The 19,318-nt window shown below is 40.4% G+C and overlaps 1 protein-coding gene across 1 annotated transcript in view; it reads right to left on the bottom strand.

Moving 5' to 3' along the window:
• Positions 1 to 18,336, bottom strand: part of frmd4ba (FERM domain containing 4Ba) — a 47,962-nt gene extending 29,626 nt beyond the window's left edge. The window contains exon 1 of the mRNA XM_067588278.1: positions 18,095 to 18,336. The gene's annotated coding sequence lies outside the window, so the exon portion shown is untranslated. The remainder of the gene's footprint in view (positions 1 to 18,094) is intronic.
• Between the last annotated feature and the right edge of the window lie 982 nt (positions 18,337 to 19,318).

Raw genomic sequence — 19,318 nt, forward strand, 5'->3', positions numbered from 1 at the left:
ATGATCAGCGTAATTGTCTCAGAGCAGGCACACTGTGGTGGCCTGAATCTGCTGTAATATCACGGGGGAAGGATATAGACGAAAGATTAGAGAGGCAGACCTTCTACTGAAAAAATTTTTAATAATTCCTCAAAAAACATAGCAGGCAAAGTAAATAAATGAGTGATTCTGTTTCCTGCCTCATCAACTTTTATACAGGATATCAGAGGAGCTGCTGAAACAATTACAGCCAATATAGAACTTCCCTTATGTGTTCATTCATCGTACACCACGCAGACAAATAATAAACAAAAATCTTGGTGCAGATCAGGATCGGCCATGCATCTAATTGCTTCAGTGCGTGCAGTTATGCATGTAAGTGTAAATCCGCTCCGAAGCATACATAGTGGAAATAAACATCTCAATTACCGCCTATGCAGGCAGTGAACTGGCTGAGCTGAGCAGCTGTGACATTGGGCTTTTATAGAAAATGGGATTACATGTAATTTACAAAGGAGAATGCGAATGTACACTTTAATCCACAAATGTGCCAGATCCATGGACATTACTCTAGTTAGACATTTTGGGGAATATGATTATTCTCTTTCTTGGCAAGATTTCAATAAGAACATCAATACTACTCTCATATAGCCTATATATTTACAATAAATATGATGCTGCAGCCAGCAGACTCCAGGAAGTCACTGCTCCCTGCCAAGAAATAGTCCAGCACGTAACACCTGGTAAAACTGCAACCTGTCGTCTTTACGTTTTTTGTACAAATTAACCAAACAAGATAAATGTTTTAAATAGTGAGCTTAAGGGGTAGATTTGGCTGGCTGTATAATTAGCAGAGATATCAGAGTGGTATTGATCTTCTCATCTAACTTTTGGCAACGGGGTGAATAAGCATATTTCCCAAAATGTCGACATATTCCTTTAAATCTATGAAAAATAAATCCCAACCTCTCTCTGGTTGGCAGTGAATCTCAATAGACATACTAAAGTTCTTAACATATACTGGAGGCTGTCTGGAAGAAAGTCAAATACACATAAGAATAATAATGCACAAGGCTTCACCAGCAATAATAATGATACAGCAAATGTGTTGTTAATTTACAGAATACTATAACAGGGAGACAATTTCATTCCTCTCCTGTCATTTTAAAGTCCCCTTTGAAGTGTAAAAAAAATGTCCTAACAGGATTAAATACTGGATGGATCTATTTCTGGAGGGCAGGTTTCATCATCAGAGACCCATTTTGAAGGTATTGACGCACCATAGCTATATAACCATGATAAATACAGACAGACGTGCGAGGCCACAGCTGCCTGGAGCAACAGCGGGCAAGGCAGCCAGACATATGGTGGACACAAGCCGCTGTTGATCACACACATGATCGCCACGTGTGTAAAGGAGAGCATTACTTTAAGGTCCACATGTTAATACATGCAGGATTTCAGATGTATTTGCAGCACATATTTCTGAGGTTAAAAATGCCAACTCTACTTATTTCAGATGAAGCAGTTTGTTTCAGGAATTTTTAAAAGACAGTTGTCAGTACATCAAAAGAAGTTGCAGATAGCTCGGATAGGATCAAGAAATTAGTTCAGGAATATGCAATTGACTTTCAATATATACTGAAAACTAATTTCTAGTAAAAGATTTAAAGTCAAAATAAATTAAATTACTTTTGTAATAGTCTATGTTAGTCCAACAAAAAATACAGTGTTTTTTCAATGCAAGGGCATGCAGGCATTGTCTACTGAGAGCAGCGCATATGCACACTTCTTGTGAACACACACACATACAGACACGCACATGCCAAATGCCTGCAGGCGGTGGATAATCCCGGTTGATTTCCATGCTCTATACTGGGGTTTTGGTGGGGTGGGGATGTAGGAAGGGGCGACGACCTCAGCTAGAATCAATCTGTGGGAGTCTATACTCAGAGAGGGCATCCCAGTGGAAAGTGGGAATAACTGTCTGTGCTAACTCTGAAGGATGTATAATAAGCAGTGTGACTTCAACAACTATCCATGTCCATCTTAAAAGATACAGCTCTGTAGCATCTTTCACTAAATGTATGTATCATTATCATGCAAAAACCTTTATTAACTGATTTGTTTTTGGGCACTTAAGGACAGTGGAACAGGTTGTAAATATATTATCACCTTATAAAGTTGATGTGGCTAGTTAGTGAACAGCAGACAAATAGCAACATTATCATTCATTTGGAGTTGTGTTTCTGAATGTAAGTCCAATATTCACTTTCCTTCAGCTCTGTTTTGGTCTGAACCAACTCCTGAGATATGTTTAGCTGCTAGTGAAGTTATAAGATTAGTGAACGTAACCCAAAACAGTGAAGTTGTAGAATAAGCTGAAAGACAGTAAAGAGCTGAGGGGAAAAGCAGAGTCTGCAGAGGCTGATAACTCTCTGTGGGTTTGTCACTATGAGCGATCCCTTTCACGGTACACATAGACATTTGAGCCATTTTTAATATAAAAATATTGATCACAGCAACTTTAATCTTTGTGTATTAAATAAAGTCAATGTCCTCAAAATGAGGGTTCTTTGTTTCCTTGGTGACATCACCGAGGAGACTCTCCTCGACTCTCAAGGCAAACACACATGTTTTGGAGTATACAGAGAAAATATGGCTCATTCTTAAAGGTAATATCTTTTCACAGGCAGTGTGCATTGCCTGTGTAACTTACTCTAAATGGCTACTGTCTCCAACTCTCCCCATCCCCAGCCTGGCACCACGGCTGTAAACACCATGACCTCACACCATGGTCAGTCACCCCCTCTGATGTCACTCCAGCAAACATTTCTCTATGCAAGTCATGTGCTGTACACAAGACTCTGCTCATTTAAAGGCTCATTCTTGTCAAGCTGTTGTTATACTTTCCCCCCTCAGGCAGAGTACAATCAATTGTTGTGGAAGCGCAGCGGTGACTGACATATTTAGTGTTCACCCTGCAGTGCCCCTTTATAGCCAGCAGATGGGGAAATTGAGTGTCACACAACCCTTGGGGACAAAAAGAGGAAATACATTTAGTGCTGGAAATTGTGTGGTGAATTATGATCTGTCTGGGGGGCTTTGCTATTACCTATATGCCAATGCCATGCCCCTTTTGCTAATATAAGGGCCTCATTTCACTCGTGATGCCTGGATTGAAAGTTTAATAAGAATACAGATGGGTAGGCTGTTACAATTTAGCCCATTGCTCTGTTCAGTCCCAGAAGTTCAGAATTAATAGGTCTGAATCTGTTGAGAATACAAGGCAGGGCATGACAGGGGCAGCCGCGCTGCCAAGATCATCACAGTTCTCTGTCCCCGGGCTCATTTCAACATGCAATGGCAATTAGAGTGTACAGTAAGTGGTAGATTAATTGTCTAAAAGAGGAAGGCCACCGAGTGAAGGTAACAGAGCCTGAGCGGGGCAGGGAAGCAGCTGTCATCCACACGGACCTACAGCTGACGAACTATGCCACATACTGAGACTGCAGCTGACAGGCTGAATGGGAGACATTCTGTGCAGTATGCCTGACACACCGCATAACACACGCACACATGCGGGAGGGTTTACTCCCAGAGATGGAGCAGGTGGACGCAGCTGTCAGAAATCATGATACTCGATAGCAGGATGATTTGTAGTCATACATCATACATGAATAGATTAAGTTCATAAAACATGAAAGAGGTCATCTCTGGTCATGCATAGAGTATGTCCCACTTTTTAATGGGCTTTGCTACATTAAAAAGTGGGAAACTTCACCGCTGTGAAAATGATGATTTCTTAGAACTAGGTCACCTATGCAGCAGAAATGTGCAATTATTTTTGAAATTGGTGCCCTATGACTAGAGAAAACTGAGAATGGGCTGTAGATTCCCCTCGCTTCCTATCGCTCTTAAGGGGGAATCCTACAACAAACAGAATGCTTTGTGCGCATCCCGTCCAATCCGCTACAGACAGTGTGCTTACGGAACGTAGGTGGCGAGTATGTTTCCCAGCACAGTGGCCAGTTAGTAGAGACAACATTAGTGAGCAGCGTTATATCTTTTTACCAAGGCTTATTTTCATTTACGAAATGTTTTTCCTCATTGAGTCTGGATATATCATACTGGTGTGCAAGGATCATAACACAAACGGTGTGCTGGAGTCAGTTAAGGGAAATCATTGCAAACTTACTGACTAGCCAGAATGCTGCCAGAGCTGCCCGTGGACAGTCAAATAACTTCACAGTCTGCTGTCTCCATTTCAGCTTGGTTTGGGAAACAATCCTGGATGAAGGGGTGAAAAACTGCAACCAAATACTGTTTCTTTCATTGTTTTGGATGACGAAGAGCAGGGACCAGACTGTGCTCAAAGCTGGAAGCAGTTGTAAAAGTTACAGGTAACACAGGTGCTGTTGTGCTGTTCTGTATTCAGAATAATAGTCCGATATAATATTCTGACAGAAAACAAAGTCAGGTTTGCCAAAGCACTGTTACATTTGTTGAAGTGCAGAGTTTTCAGTCTGTCTCCATTTTTTCTGACTATCCTCACTTGCCACCGGTCAATGCTGCAAAGCTACTCAAGCTGCGGCACCAATTCGGCCGCCTATCATGACACTAGTTTTCTTCCAAATATACTGATATTTTAAAGCATTTAGTAGTATAATATTTTAGCGTCTGCTTTTCGTAAAATTAGCATAAAATGGTAGGCGGAGTGTTTTGGGAAACCCACATTTGACTGTTCTTGAAGGCACCACCACCAATATAGCCTGTAGTTCTTCCTTGCCCCCAACTACGTCAATGGATATGTCAAATGACACTGCTGGTGCCGGAAGAACAGATTTTGCAGCTGAGCCCCAGAGACACTGAGAACATCAGCAACAACTGCAAGCGTTTTCCACACTACATCCCTAATTTGTATAGCTAAAGATTAGGTTGAAAATTGACAAAACAGTTTAAATAGTTCAAAATGAAATAGCACGCATTCTGCCTGATCCTGCTTCTGTTTAATCTCCCTTAGACACACCACTGACTCGTCTTTCATTGAGAACACAAATCAACACAAAAGAAGCTCAAAATTTAAAAATATGTCTACCCTAAGGCCTTCAAATTTGCAAACCATGCCAGTGAGTAAGAGGTTGCCATTATATATTTTGACTGAAACTGTCACTGCATCTGTTTAAAAAAAACCACAAGACATCTTAATTACAGCCAATTAACAACATGTGATAAAGCTCCATTTGGCAAATGAATGGCAAGACAGAGAAGCTTTTTGTTTACGCAGTACAGTCAAGCCTGGCTTTGTGTGGCCAGGCAGGGGGTAGAAAAGAAAAGAAGGCAGGGAGCGAAGCGATGGCCTGGGCACTTCAGGCTGCCACCATCCACCTATAGGCTTGTTAGTTGTGTCTGGGGATTTGGGGCCAGCTCCGTTTGCTGTATGGGACGGCGCTCAGGGGCACACTGTAGGCCACAGGCCATGACAAACCATGTGTGTGTATAACCCAGATGCTATGAGGAGGAGGTCAGAGCTGGGGAAGCGTGGGGGACAGAGGCTGCCGTGTCAGCCAGCAGCTCTGTCTGCCGTGTCAAAATGTTGCCCCGAGGGATTGTGGGAGCCCAGATTTGCAGAGACATTTCTTAGAAGCAGCATAAAGGGCCTGTGTCATTAGATTTCAATATCATAGCCAAGTGATGGAAAATATGAATGGCCACTGTGGACATCTCCACAGGCGTCCAAATGAAACAAAGAGAAAGCAAGAGAGATGAAGCAGAGGAGGGGGAGGGGAGGAGACACCACCGGTGAGGGGCTGTAATGAGCCTTGAGGCAAATGAGGGGGTGGAACTATTAAAGGAACAAAAAAAAAAAAAAAAACAGCATCATTTTAAATTGTTCTTCTGATAATGTATATTCTGCAGTGCTAATAATGTGTCTGAAAATATATATATATATATATATATGTATGAAAAAGGTTGCAGATTTAAAACTGAGGAGCCAAGTAAGAGATATTTTAAAGAAGCCATGTGATTATGCTTTATGTCCTTTATAGATGATCTGTCATTCAACAAACCATCATAGTTCACTCATAGTTCAATGGGAATGACAACAGCACCAATTGTTATCATTCAGACTCATTCTGGGAAGCACATTGTCCTTACTCTGTAAATACATATGAATAACAGCCCTTATAGGGAAACTATAAATAAATCAAGACCATCATCTGTTCAATTTCCATCCATAATTGTGAATGATGCCCGAGGGAGAATGTGTGGGGAACCTGGAAAAAGTCACAGTTCACGTTGAGCCTCTCAACACAGGAGCTTGTAAGGTAAATTTCCACATCAAATGAAATGGAAGTTGACATTAAACACTGTGATTTGTCCCATTTTGCTCTACATCCTGTTTGTGAAAAATGAGAAAGCACTTCTCTTTGTTCTCAGAAATCTTGTTGGCACGTGGTATCTGATGTTAAATTGTCTGACACCAGTAATATATGTATAAGTGTATTAGCCTGGTTTAATCTGATACTAGAAATAGTGCCCTGGAGTCCTTGCAAGGATTATAGCTCCCTTCAATTAAACCAATATATTAACATAATATATAGACACACTGAAGTGTGTCTATACAAATCAATTTTGCAGCTACAATCTGCAATTAGTGGAGTTTTGGCAGTTAATAGATACATTTAGATGATATAAGACCCTCTGGCATATCACTCTCAATCTAATTTACTAACTAGATAATCGGATCCATTACATGGCCATATCTGAGCAGACAACACATGCCTGAGAAATCACAACTGATGCATCGGTGCTGTATGTTGAAAACTGCCCTCTAGTAGATGCTGTACAGACACACTGCAACCAGTGTGGCTCGAGTAGACATCACTTTGAAACAAAGAGAGTGGTCTCAGAGGATTACTTGCCACCGCCCTGTCAGTAATAAGCCACCAATATGGCAGAAAACCTCTATTTTTGTCCTGCTGTATGAATACAAAAGCTCTCGGTAAGCCGAACACTCTCAAAGGTTCCAGCTCTGTCAGAGTGATTTCAAGAGGTGCCATGATTTAAAGGGAGGGTGAGTTCGGTGGGAGTCAAATGGGGATTTATAAGTTGGTAGAGCTTGTAGAGCAAAGAGCCTCAAAATAGGGCATCTGTTCCTGCTTGACTGCAGCTAGAACGTCTAATTCCGTACTTCTACTGTTTACACCATCTCATATTCTGAAACAGCTGCTACAATGCAGATGGAAAACATGTCTCATAGCTTTTCAATATTTTATTGCTTAGAATAGACACCACATGTGAACAAATTAAGTTTTTAACAATGCAAATGTTCTCAAAGGAAGAGTTGCTGTCGAGGCAGAAAAAGAGCTCTCTTTTCATAGTTAAGTAACAGACCTAGATCCAACGAAAAAGGGTAAGAGATGAGGCAACTACTGGAAAAATACCATCAGATCAGGCTGAACACTGAAACTTAAAGCTGCACTAATTAATAGTTTTATACTAAGAATGGGTCAAATAAATACATGTAAAAGGTTTCACTTGCAATGAAAAACCTATAGAGAATTATCACCTGATTCTGCAGTTCCCCTCTCCTCTAAGGAGATTTTTAGCATCTTTCAGCTGGTTGATTTGGTTTTGCAGTCCTTAACTTTACTGTTTTGGTTCACTCTCACTGCTCTCATCACCTTTGTTTCCAACCTCAGCAGGCAGCTGGTTTTAGCAAAAAGGCTCATCTCACTGTACACTACCTGACCAGCACTAAACAGCAGACAGACAAAGTTAGTGACTAATCTAAAAATCTAGCTAGCAGCTAAAGAGACAGATTATTTTATCAGGGATTGGTAAAGACCAAAACAGAGCTAAAGGGAGAATATTGGATATTGGACCTAACATTCATCAGGTGGCCAGAAACATAACACAAAAAGGACTGCTAATTATGCTCTCTGGTGGATATGTAAATAGTCTCAAAAGTTGCTCTTTATCAGCAGCATGCCACTCTCGTGTGTTCTTATCTCTACTCTTTGTTTCTTCAACAGCTGCCCTCTAATAGGCTCATATTATATTAGCCCTCTTAAAGTTTGGCAACCAATCAAAATGATGTGACCTGTGACCATGGCAATAAGCTGGCAAAAAAAAAAATCATTAAAACTGCATTGACTTTACAATACATCCATTTCTGTATAGTGTATATTCAAAAGTACACATTTTCAAGAATGTAGATAGTAGTAGTATTAAGTGATTTAATTTAATTTAATTTGTGTGTTATGTTGTGTCTAATTACTGATGCTCCTTGATCATGATGGCAGCCTTACAGTAGTTTGAGACTCTGCATTCAGATTACTGTCACCCAGATGAACTGTAAAGCTGTATCTCTGTGGAATTGGTATTACCAGGGGATTGCAGTAATTGCCTTTTAACCATCCACACAAATCATCAGTCATCTGGACAGTTAAATAAATTACAGGGGGGAACATGCTAATCAAGGGATGTGCCACATAATGTCAACCACAGTGCAACAAAAAACTGAATTCTCAGCTTCATATCATTTTGAGTTTAATCAAAAGAGAAATTTATACAGCAACCAAAATAAGTGTTACAGATTTCTGCAATACTAAACGCAGAGAAATAACTGTAAATGTATTTTCACAAACGTTAACACCACCATTCATTTTCCTCAGTCTAACAACCCCTGCCGTCCCCTGGGGACACTGAGTATTATCTTTCCTCCCAGTGTGCTTGACACCTGTTACAACTGTGCCCTGTGCACCACCTCCATATCAGCTTTCTATCCAAGTCCCTCCACAGTATCACCAAACACTGGCCTGACATCATTCATTGCTGGCCAATGACTGACTATGACTAAAAGGGCTAATGTTGATAATGGACACCTAAACGTTGTTGTCTTGAGAGGGCACGCTTCTGTAAATGTGACCAATCCAGTTATATGAGACATGTTCTGTTGCTGTTACAAAAGAGTACAGTACAATATGTGAAAGGATGTACTTACTCATATGACAACCCATGTATTTCAAAAGGAAGTAGCCAAGCCTCCTAATAGCACAATGCAACCTTGAAAAGACCTCTAGATCAAACACAGCCTTTTTCTGTTGAATTACAGGGTTTCCTCTGACACATTTTCCTCGTCATTGTATCACCAAACACTTCCATGTTTCCTCCATGTTGCTGGTTAACATGCTGTCTCTCCCCCCCAGCCCTCTGTCCCTGTCACAGAGTGGCCTGTCTGAGTGGACCAGCGGGGTGCTTGGTTTCGGTCCATGGGGCAGGTGATAATGACTCCCCTCCCTGCTTCTCCTTCTCATCTCAAGCTGCAGTGGTGAAGGTGACTGCAGCTGGATGATTTCTTTCTTTCTAAACTGCAGGGGATAGGAGTCGGAGGGGTGAGCTGTGTCTGGGATACAGTGTATGTGTGTGTGTGTGTGTGTGTGTGTTATCTGTACTGGACTAGGTGGGGGTTTTGGTTTCCAGTATGAAGCCAGTAAAAGAGGAGGCTCACATAACACTCCATTAATGATGAATACTAAGGTTTAGTGGGTGAGCGTCTATACAGCCTCCATCTTCATTGTCTACCACACAGCAACCTCATGACGCCCAAAGCATAAATCCACTATTTCAATTCAGTTCAATAGGTTTTACTGGCAAGACATTTGAGATGCGTTGCCAAAGCACAATTATGATTATGAAAGACAATGTCACCGAATGAAATTAGCAAAAATAATGTGAATAAAATAGACAGCAATTAATCTATAAATAACAAAATGAAAACACAAAAGGAGATGGAGGAGGTAAGTAGAATATGGTAAGTATAAGTATATTTATAAACGGCTATCTATCCTACTGGTTGTCTCTTTTATTCTGGCAGGAGGTGACATATCTAACAGCCAAACTGAACATACTTTCTTTTCCCTCAGAAAAAGAAGTAATATCTCCATTTCTGTCAGACTTTGGAATTCGGGGCAATTTTTTTTCAGATTTTGGAAAGAATTCCTCCCTAACATTTCTGTAGTTTTGACATTCTGTTAGAAAGTGCAATTCTGTCAACACAATGGCAGCACAGCCTGTCCTCTCTGGGCAGCCAGGTCTGCCTGTGTCTGCATTTCTCTATTGCCAGACTATGGTCACACAGTCTGTACATTGTCAGTCTCAGTTTTTCTCAGGTTCTTATCAGTTACTGTGGTTAGGTAGTCTGCCACAGTACACTGTCTGTTTAGGGAAAAATATGTTTCTAGTTTATATTTTGAGTTTTCCAGTGATGTATTCCTCTTTTTTTTAGTTATAATTTGATTAAGTCTAGTCTTCTGAGGGATAGTGTAACTGCTCTGACACTGGCTGGGGTTTGTGATGTCAGAAGATGAAATGTCTGCCGGTCTCAGGACCAGTTGGCTGAGGGGACTCAGGGTTGCTCTTTTCAATATGGCTTCAGAATTTGATAAATCTTTTTTGAATACTTAGAAGTAAAGGATATTGGCCTAATTCAGCCCTGCATGCAGAGTTTGAGGTTTTTCTTTGTCCAGGCTCTGCTGAAGACTTTCTTTAGCAGGAGGCAGTATCACCATGTCATCTGCATAAAACACCCTTGATTTCTGTGTCTTGAAGAGTGAGACCAGGTGCTGGTGACTGATCTAATAACAATTCCAATTCATTAATATACATATTGAAGAGGGTGGGGCTGAGGTTGCAGCCTTGCTTCACCCCTGTACCCTGTGGGAAGAAGTCTGTCTGTTTATCTCCAATTCTGACAGCCAATTTGTTATTTTCATATATTGATTTAATTCCCTCATAAACCACTTATTATTAGTTTAAAAATTAATCCCTCACACCAGACTGAATCAAAAGCTTTTTGGAAATCAACAAAGCATGCATGAATTGTGACTTTATTTTGATTGACATATTTATCATTTAGTGTGTGTAGGCTGTTCTATAATTTGGAAGGAATTCAATCTGACTTTTGCTTCAGACACTCGATGGGGAAGTCTATATAAAAATAACTTCCCCAGGTTACTACTTACAGATGCCTCTGAACTGTCTTCCAGTTCCAATTCTGCGATATGGTAACCCAGTGGGCTCTGATCATTCTTAATAGCTCTTTAAAGATCTTTCAGTTTTTATGAAATCTGCTCTTGAGCTTGATTCTTTGGAGGTTTTCTATAGAGATCTTCCAAAATTTTCCATCTATGTCCATTTTGAATGGACTGTTCATTGTAGCATTTCTTGGTAAATGAGTTCTTTTTTCCCAGAATTCATTTGACCACAGACTTGTCAATTAATTGTAATTGCTTTTGTCGATATTGTTCTATTTTTGTTCTCAGAGTGTCTCAAACAAAACGTTTTAGAGTCTCACAGTAACTAAGGCAGAGTTCATGGCTGTCTGGATTCCTGTGTTTTTAGTTTGAGACTTTTCTTAATGTCTTCCTAATGGTTTTGCAGTCTGTATCAAACCACCTTTTCCTGTTCATTTTCTTTGGTTGTTTTGTTTTACATTTTAAGTTTGATAATGAGGTTAAACGATCAAATATGTAGTTAATGTTTACCAGACACAGCTCTACACCGTCTGTAACAATACAACTTTAAACAAACCAACCCAAACAAAATTAACTCATCAGGCCAGGTTTAAAAAAAACAAGAAAAATCTAGCACAACAGGAAATTACTTAGGGCTTGAGAGACTGAGGTGGGGGGTTGTGAGACTGAGTACATCACATATTCACACAAGTCTCCAGCGTGTCTCTTTACTGTGCCTCCATCCCTTCTGGCACTTACCATGTGAAACACTCGCATGGGGTTTTAAGCGTTGAGTAGTATTGATCACTGTGGATCCAAGACTGTAAGGTACGCCTGCAGTGGGAGCATGTTTTTTTTTTCCCCCAGACTCGACACCATGTACCTCTCTATTTGCGCCTGAGACGGTAATAATAGCAGCTCAAGCCCTATTGGTCCATCCTCCTCTCCTCCTTTACCTTATACACACTTGCGGTGTAGGGAGTCTCATTCTGGTCATTACCATTCAGGGCTTTCAAACATCCCCTCTACATCATCACCTCACCGCTCTCCTGGTGTGTGTGTGTGTGTGTGTGTGTGTGTGTGTGTGTGTGTCTGTGTGTGTAAGTGCATGTGATCTGTGTGTGCCTGTGTAGTGTGTATTTAAGAGGAAAATAGCAAGAAATGGAGAGTGATCACAAGAGGGGGATGAATGGATGGATATGGATGGAGAGCAGCACACAAACCGCATAATTACAGGAAAGGCCATCCCCTTTCCATCTTTCCAAAACCTCCTATAGGCAAGCCAACAGCAGCACAGACAGAGAAAAAGGTGGTGGAGGGCTTCGCTTTGTTGTTATTTTCATTTTCTCAGCCTCACAGCAATTACATCCCAGTCTGAGAGACACATGAGGAGGAGGAGGAGGAGGCAAAACACAAACAAAAAGAGGGGTATTCAGCTCTGGAGTGTGATGCTGCATAGATCTGTTGGGTTCACTGCCCGAGGATGTGGTTGAACTCACCAGGAGGCAGGTGCCCCCCCTGCTTGGATCCAGTACCAGATCTACATTTCACCTGCCCACCTGCACAGTAGCATACAGTATTTTGATTTTGGAAGGCGTATGAATACTGAGACCTGGGTAAACTATAAGAAATCTAGATGGTGACCATCTGAACAGAAACAACAACTGCTCTTGATATAAATCTTTAAAAAAACACAATTACATTTTTGTTCCTTAAAAACTGTCCTCTTCTGTTTTAACCTTAATCTTTGTCTTATCTCACTCTCACTGTAATTTTCAGGTGTCAGGTGCCCAAATGAAAATTGAATTTTTCTTGCTTTAATCATTCCTTCTGTTAATACTACACATTCAGAGACACTTGCACTTTCAATGTAAGTGATGGGGGACAACACCCCTACTTCTGTCCAAAAATATTTGGAGATAATATAAAGCTTCAGCCGTCCACATTAGTCAAATAAAGTCAATATCTTTCTAGGGCAAAATTCCCTCTTTTTGATCCTTCCACTGCAGCTAAACAGGAAAACACTTTGTCGAGACACAAAGAGTGATTTTTTTACTAAAAAGACCGTAACTGTGGAAGGTATCCACTTCATTTGACTAACTCAGACAGATGAAGCCTCATATTATCTTCAGATAAATGTTTAAATCATTTTTTTGCTTAAAATGAAGACAGTGGATTATGTCCCCCATCACTTACATTGTAAGTGCATTTGGAGAGGATCTTCTAATGGTCAGTAATGGCCATTAGATTGGTCCTTGGAGGAATGATTACAGCAGGAAAAACCTGTTTCATTGTTCATCAGGGCACCTGACTATTGTTTGAGGACAGACTTGAAAAATTGTGAAGCTATCTGTTAAGGCAAAAGTATTAGCTGTTCTAAAAAATCCTGCCATGGTAGCAGGCAGCGGGATGCAATTAATCATACATGGAGATAGAACAATGCACACTTTTGGAAGTCTCTGAAAGAGGGAGTAGAGTGAAGAATGAATTAGGGGAGCTTGAGAAAGAAGTTCAAACCTACTTTTTCACCTTCTCACACCCGAACAATCACTGAGAGAAGTAGGTGTGAATGTCAGATATAAATATTCAAACACAGCATGAGAACATTAATTACATGTTATTGTTACTGTGACTCTCACCTATCAATGATATCCACCAACACTGTCTTTAAATGAATCTTTGCAACTTTTTAGCAATCTGCTGTCAAAACATGTGACCTTTCAAGGTATGGTTCAATATTTGGGGAACAACGTGAATTTGCTTTCTTGTCTAGACAAATGAGAAAATTGATTCAACTCTCATCTCAGGCTAACGTCAGCAGCTAGTTAGCTTAGTTTGGTATAAAGACTGAAAATGGAGGGAAACAGCTAGCCTGGCTGTGTTGAAGTCTCAGCTGGTTGACTGGCATGTAACACCACTATAACACCACAAGTTATCATTTTTACACTTTGGGTTTTGTATGTATCAAAGAAAGAAAGATATACAGTGTTAATTAGTGAGCTTTAGAGCTTCTGTTAGGTGTATTTCATTAACGTCAGGAAGAGGCTAGCTGTTTCACCCTGCTTCAAGTCTTTGTGCTATGCTAACCGGCTACTGGCAATATTCACCATACAGCCATGAGAGTGGTATCACCCTTCTTATCTGACTCTTGAAGCAAAAAGCAAGTAAGCATCTTTCCTAAGATAAACTTTAACTCCCAGGAAGCTTAAAGTGTCCCACACGAACAACGATTTCACCATAGTAGAAGGAATCTCTTACACTTCAGCCACTCCACAGGCAGAGGTCAGTTTTCACAGAAAAGGACAAATTGTAAACAGTTGAAAACAGTTCAATGAACCCAAAGAAGATACTGGAGCACACAATTCACTTTAGTAATTTATTAAGGTGCAAACGACTAACATTTTGACATGCACTATGTCTTCATCCTATATATACACAGAATAATCACTCATTGGTTAATAAGGATGGGAGGTACTCAATCAATAAACCAATCCATTGACAGCACTTATTCGAAAAGGGGGGTGTTACATTGTGAAACACCAATTAAGAAGTGGCCCATTGAACTGTTTGTTACAATGATTTCACCATCTTCAGTTTGTTATTTCACTAAATAAAGTAAGTTTCAATGTAGTTTGTCGAAAATCATCCAAAATCATTCAAAAGACTAAAGAATAATTCTTGGCATTAACATACAAGCAGCTTCCTGCTGTCTGTGATTTTAGACATTTTGGGTTGAATTGCGCCATATTGTTTTAGTGACAATTCACTTAACTAAAATATAAAAGAGGAAGTTGCATATAACTGCTACATATTAACACCTTGAAACCAGGATCAGAGGTCGCTATTGAAGAAATGAAGCAGGAGTAGCTTAAAGGATAAATGATGACATATCACCAGCCCAATTTGTTTCACCTAATTTATATAGGTTGTCGTACTAGTATAAACCACGCACAGTTGGAATTGTGATTAATTTCCCACAAACCTTCCCCTGGGACAGAAGGTTTTTACTCTGAAGTGCCCCAGTCAATAACCACTAATACACATGGACAACTTATAAATCCATCCTTCTGTCCGTTCTTTAAATAATTCATAAGGAGGTGGGCTTGAGCACTGCATTTTGATGGGAGTTTGTCCACAAGCTGCTACGTGTCTGTCCTTAAACAGATTGGAGCTTATTTTAATGCAATCTCTTTCATCTAAGTGACATGGAAACCATCTCCCAGAGGAATTACCAACCAGCTGAGAGCCACTCTCCAGGGCTGATTATGAGTGTTTTCTGCTGTATTCTGATGGGAAATAAACACATCAACCAACCTCTGAACATCATTTTTCACTACATATCCACATGAAAGGACCAAATCTCTCAAAAATCAAAGAAAAGACAACAGTATATTTGTCTCATAAAACTGTTTGCACGTGGTATTTCTTGTAAATTTTGAAACACACAATCAGCGTGGACTGTTTCACAATGTGTCTCTGCTTTCCACATGAAACTCAAGACCAGACTCTTTGTTTCACTCAGGATGTCATTTCTGAGGGCACAAAGCAGACATGAAACAAGGAAAAGAGATGTGGTGTCTGCACACCGCTGAGCTGGTCTGCAGCCAATGAGGAACAGATTCTTGTTGGTACAACTTTCGGTGTGAACTGTATTTGCTGTGATTATGCCACGGAAAGCTCTAGAAGCACTGAGGACATTTACAACAAATGCAGGAGAACTGAGAGATTTGTGATAAAAGTTTTAGGACTAAATCACTTTATTAAACATCCACAACAAGCAAGGCCCCAGCCTCTTCACTCAGATGTCCCCTCTGGATGGGGTCTGAATTGACATCTCTAAGCTTATAGATTACTGCTGACCCACAAACACATTAGCTAGAAAATAGTCCTGTGCCTGACCCTGAATTAGGCCTCCAGCAGCAAGCCTGTTTACATATATATTAAAGTGCTAATGCACAAGATCCATATTTTGTTCGATTCTGACAACAGCTACTCTTTTCTCAGTGATGTGACATATTTTTACTTGGATATTATTTAAGTTAAAGGTGTACTTTGCTGATTTTACACATGAAGTTTAGTTTACTCACCATGAGGAGTCCTACTCATCCTGTGAGTTGAATAATGTCTGCTGTGGCCCTAGAAAGAGGGCTCCAAAGTCTTACTCTGATGATGTCACCAGGGTTATACTGCAGGATCCAGTGTTTTTGAAACTTATCTCCTGGTAGGGACTAAAAGTTAGGATTTCTCGGCCACTACTGCATTCATTTTGACTGTTCTTTTTAAAATCTGTCTATTGTGAGTACCCCAACTTTATGGGAGTGCAACACAAAATCACTAGAGAAGCCCTGTAAGTTTCTGTCAGTAATATGTTTAAATGTCTGCCTCTTTTCACCTATAGGACTTTTTTCCCAAAAAAAAAAGCTACCAAACACCAAATGTAAAAGCTTCATTAACTTGGTTGAATGTATTCATACAAGTATGTACACCGATACTGTTACATGCACGAGGAAGTGCTCTGACTTAACTTCCAAGGATTCCATTTACATTCTCATCCGTCACATGCCAGACTTTAATAAATAGTTTGGCCTATCTGTACAGACAAAATCTGTACTCAGAACCAGTCTGGCAGGAACTTGTTTTCAAGCAGAAGTGTTGAATTGGATGAACCTGCATGACAACAGTATCACATAGCCTAGCTGACAAATGCTCTCATTCAAATGTGTGCACAGAACATGATAATGACAATGTGTGGGAAAGAAACAGAAAAATGCTGATGAACAACTTTTAACACAAAACAGGGGCTTTGAGGAGAGGTGGGAACACCTCATCGACACAGGTCACACACTCCATGTTGACTGGATGTGGTGTTTAATCTTGTTTACCCTTTCAAACACTGCCTTGTACAGATAAGGCTGATAATGGACCCTGATTGGTAAATATCTGTGCCGAGCTGAGCAGCAGCGTTGGAATATTCTGTGACGGTTAATAGCTTTATTGAATTGGAAGTGCTGACCCCATTAAAAGCAGCTGAACATCCTAGACTAAAGTCAACACAAAGCCGCGCTGCCTTTGCAGTTTGTGTGTGTGTGTCAGAAAGAGAGAAAGCACATGTTGCTCTCATGAGGCACAAATTCAATATTGTCACCTACGCAAACCAGCCCTGTGCCTTTGTTCTGTGTCACTCACACACCTCCTGTCACTAAGCTTCCTCATGCCAGGCCTGCTGTGTCACAACAAATGAATGAGAGAGAAAAAGAAGAAGGCCTTTCACTTTGTCGAACCAGTTATATATATATATATATGTATTTTAAAGCTCTGCTGTAAAGTTTTCATTCTACTTTTTGGCCTCCCCAGCACCACACACTCCTATTTCTCATGGTTTGAGGTGACACAAGACTCATACAGGATATCACATGCCTGCCTCCCCATTGTTTGTTTTGTCCAGGAAACAGGATATTCACACAGAGCTGACCGGCTGACCACATGAACCAGAGCAGAAAGTATGTCCATTTTTACTGAAAAAACAGTACAGGCTCTTATTTTTCTCGCATCCTCTCTGCATAAGGTGCATCACAGGTATCACTGAAGTCTCCACAAGCTCCTGTCAGTGTGCTTAAACTGTCCCAGAAAAGAAAACAAAATATACAAAATACACGTTTCTGACCAGCAAAGCACTCATGTTTACATGTCAACAATTCAACACCCAGCTGACATTCAGTCACCAGACTTCACATAAGAGACATTCAGACTACATGCCAGTTAAAGGGAGGCGTGGATCCGTTTGTATCATCAAACAGAGCAAGTGAACGTGTCTTGCACTGATGTAGGCTAGTGATGAATAAGCACGCTTTCTCCACAAGAATGATACATAGGCTATAAAAGATCAAAAGTCTACAATAACGCATAGAGAAATGTTTAAAGTACAAAATAAGAGAAAAGTGTGTAAGTTACTGTAAATAAAGATAACAAAACGCGTGTGGTAGCCACAAACGCTGTTACAGGTGAGCAAACAGTCGTATATTGTTTTACGGTTAAACTTTATCCCGAATAAGCTCCAATGAGCTGTGTTTATATGATAATCAGACGTTTCTCACCTTGTGTCTTTTGTTGTGATCTGATCGCTCCCACTTATTGTCTGAGCGCTGAGGGTCTCCGCCGGCACCGGGTCAGTCAAATAAATCCTCCCCTCCCCTTAAAAGCCGAGGCTCACACAGAATAAAATATTTATTAGAATGAATGACGAGTTGGTTCTGTAGAGTTAATCAGAGATCGGAGTGAAAAGTCCAGGAAAAGAAGCGGCTGCCTGTTCGGCATATAATAACCTTGTCTCTCACTCCACACAGGCAGTCCCATCCATTCACACTCCCCGCCTCCTCCTCTCCGCTACCTCCACACATTCAGGATGGGACAGACGAATTTCCCTCTGCCGCTGCCTCAGCGCACGGCTGTTGGCCAATGGAGGAGCGCTCTCTGCTGCGTAAACACACTACTGCTCAGTGCAAATGAAAGTGTAAACATTAAATTGTGGATCAGAATAATTTGAGGTCTGTGTTTGCGAAGGGCAATTTTAGGCTATATGATTGGTAGGAAATGTGCCTCTTTCACATGAATATGCAAACTATATGTGGTCTGTCTTCATCCATTTGTTGAATTATCTTCTCTGAACTGTCTGTGCTCTTCATAAGACAGGCGCATAATGTGTACCTGAGGCCCATTGTGGGATAATTTGTCAGACGTCAGACCAGTTTCAGTCTAATAAAGTATTCTTTGTTTTCCATTGTTTAATTAGTCAAAAAATACGTCCCAGGAAGGAATTGGGTAGTGTAACGGCACCATTCATAAAACCTGTGATTAAAGGACAGGCTCACAATTTTTCAAGTCTTTCTTAAAACAGTAGTCAGGTGCCCAGATGAACATTGAAACATGTTTTTCTTGCTGTAATCATTCCTCCTGTTCATTAGAAGATCCTTCATAATGCACTTACAATGTAAGTGATGGGGGCCAAAATTCACAGTCCTCCTTCTGTGCAAAAATGTATTTAAAAGTTTATCTGAAGCTAATATGAAGCTTCAGCGTCCAAATGAGTCAAATCAAGTAGATATCTTTCAACGTCTTTTTAGTGCCAAAGTTCCTCTTTTTGTTACTATACTTCCACAGCAGCTCAACAGGGAAACACTGTCTGAGGAAACACAAAGAGGGAATTTGATGCTAAAACGACTATAAATGTGACAGATATCCTCTTGATATGACTGATTCAGACTGCTGAACACTCATATAAGATTCAGATAAACCATTAAATGCATTTTTGCACAAAATGA

Source organism: Thunnus thynnus, chromosome 4, assembly GCF_963924715.1.
Source record: "Thunnus thynnus chromosome 4, fThuThy2.1, whole genome shotgun sequence".
Lineage (NCBI taxonomy): Eukaryota > Metazoa > Chordata > Actinopteri > Scombriformes > Scombridae > Thunnus > Thunnus thynnus.